This window comes from Lissotriton vulgaris, chromosome 6 (assembly GCF_964263255.1).
Source record: "Lissotriton vulgaris chromosome 6, aLisVul1.2, whole genome shotgun sequence".
NCBI classification, from domain to species: Eukaryota; Metazoa; Chordata; class Amphibia; order Caudata; family Salamandridae; genus Lissotriton; species Lissotriton vulgaris.
The window spans coordinates 1,058,408,503-1,058,411,118 of record NC_141694.1 but is presented as its reverse complement, the minus strand read 5'-3'; positions in this window follow the sequence as shown (position 1 = coordinate 1,058,411,118).

Here is a 2,616-nt window from a genome sequence, read left to right as displayed (position 1 = left end):
TCTCAGTATAGCAATATCATTTTTGCCGGTAGCCTCAACACCTACGTGCTTCTTAGCTTGAGTTTTATTAGCCCTAGGATGGTCTGGAAGGTGGGATATGTTCTTGGTGGCCTGTCCTGGATTTCGAGCACCCCCTTTAGCAGTGGCAACAGAAAGAGGAAGGGACTCTGGTACTGAGACCCCATTGACCATTCCACTTACATTAGATGGATCTTGTGGAGTGGTAGAGGTCACCCTAGCCGCATAATCCCCCCTAAATCACCAGCCCCAGTCCTAGGGTGTAATTTAATTAAGGATTTAGTTGAGAAGAAGTTATCTAGTGTTGTTTGTTCAAAACTGTCCAATCGATCCGCTAGTCTTTTGACTCGTTCTACGATAGGGGTCAATAGAGATTTAATCAATTTCTCTATCTGGACAATCAGGGGAATATCAGGGGGTATGATCACGGCAGGAGCCGTAACCGGAGTGTCACATGGTTTAACTAATGACTCTCCGAGAGACGCCCCCCCGTGTCACCCTGAACGCAACCTACACCCACCCCTTTGGACTTTTGAAATGCTCCCACTCTTATTCCAAGTTTCCTAATTTTCCTATGGGGTTTAGGATGACAACCTTTGCGGGGGCTAATATTCCTTTTCCTTTTGGTATGGAGGATTTTAGTTACTGCATGAAATAAGACAACTGGTGAGGCAGTGGGTTCCCCATTACTACAAATAGTATTTGGGGTAAGCATGAGGGGAGAGACGTTAATAGACTCTACAACCAAGAGCTCATCTTCAATAGGGGGATCTAAATCTAACATGCTCTCCACCCTGTCAGGGCTAGGCGACAGGGATATTTCAATAGGCTTTTCCAAGGGTGGGCAAACATTCGAGTCAAGGTCGGTTATGGATGGTACAGAGGGAACCGACGCCAGAGAACCCAGGGATGCCCGCTTCTCTAAAGGGAGTTTAAGGAGTTCGACAGATTGCCTGCGCTCAGCACGTCTCTCGGCTAAGGCAATCTCTCTGTCAATCTCACGAGTAGCCCTGGAGAAGTATTTGTCTAGAGGCCCCAGGATTGCAACCCCTACCGTAGGGGGTAAGGGATTAGGTGAGGGAATGGATAGGTGCGAAGACATATTTTGAACGGTCTTACTATAGGAAGAAGAAGCAAATTCACTATATACCACAACAAAGGGGCACACAACGCTAATAGACACTTGTAATAATATCCGTATGTGATGCTCACCAAGATGACAGCTCACTATACCCTTACACAATCAAGTCCAATAGTTTAGTGCTGGATGTCAGAGAGTGGGCCCAGCCCAGATTCCTGCAGCCCCTGACGGCCACAGACGGCCCGCCCTTGTCCCGGGCTTCTCCCGGGACGCTCCCGTGCGCTCCCACGCAGCGGCAGTAGGTTCTGCTCTTATTGGATGTGGTCCGCCCAGGGGGCGGGGCTAGCAGGGAGAGCGGGCCAGGTGTTACGAGTTGGCCAAGCAGGGACTCCTGAGAGATGGAGTCCCCGCACTTTCGCTCGCAGCCCTGCTGCACTGCCCCTAGGCTCCCCAGTTGTAGCGTCCGCCACTAAGCAGCAGCAAGTCCCCCGAAGTCCTCCTCCACGATGCGGGACCCGGGAAGCGGGTTCCGCGAGTTGTTGGCTTGAAAGGCAAGATGAACAGCCCAGCAGGATAATCCAAATAATGCAGCAACCTCTCAGGGCAGAGTCACGGTACAAAAAGTTCTTTATTAGAAATGCTCAGCAGCCAATAAGAAAACAGTTAGGAAAAAATGAACTACAATACCCATGAGCACTTGGGTATCACATGACAGATCATAAAGTAAGCAGTATAAAACGTCCCATAGAGAATACCACATCCTCTTTCTTTGGCGACGAAAACAGTTGAAAAGTGAAAATAATGGTCAGTCCAATCTGAAAATGCAGAAAAGAAAGAAACCTGCGGAACAGAAATCCCTTGAAAGATCCGGACACTTGAAGCCTTGGACAACGGGAAACTGAAGATAACCATCAGGCAGGATGACTAGGGCTGAACAGCAGTCTCTACTTATGATCAGACCCTGAAAAGAGAGCTAGAGCCGTAATACACATCCTTTGTACACAGAAGATAAATAAATAGGGGGTGTAAAAACAAGGAACAGTAATAAACAATATTCCATATGAAAATAGCAATAAACAATAACAAGGCAAAACATGGAAAATGCACGAAGATGGGTGGGATAATCCTCGCCTCCTTGTCCTTAATAGAATTGAAAATTCTTGTCACGTATGTTCGCAAATTTTGAATTTTATGTCAGGACAGGAGGCTCCGATTATGCTTGTTCAAAGCTGATCCACTACACCAGAAGCGATATGTGCAATCGGTTTATAATAAAAGGTTTTAAACACAGAATCAGACGACCAATCAGCGGCCTCCTACGATGTCAATCAAAGTACCTTCCATTGAAAAAGGCTTTTGAAGCCATAGCCCCTCGTGCGGAATGTGCACCAAAGATGGAGACATCAATACCAGCCTCAGACATGAGCCATCTGACCCAACGGGCCAACATAGCTGGGGTGACAGGACTAAAAGGCTTCTGTAAAGCAATTAACAATTGACCTTGCATATCCTGACGA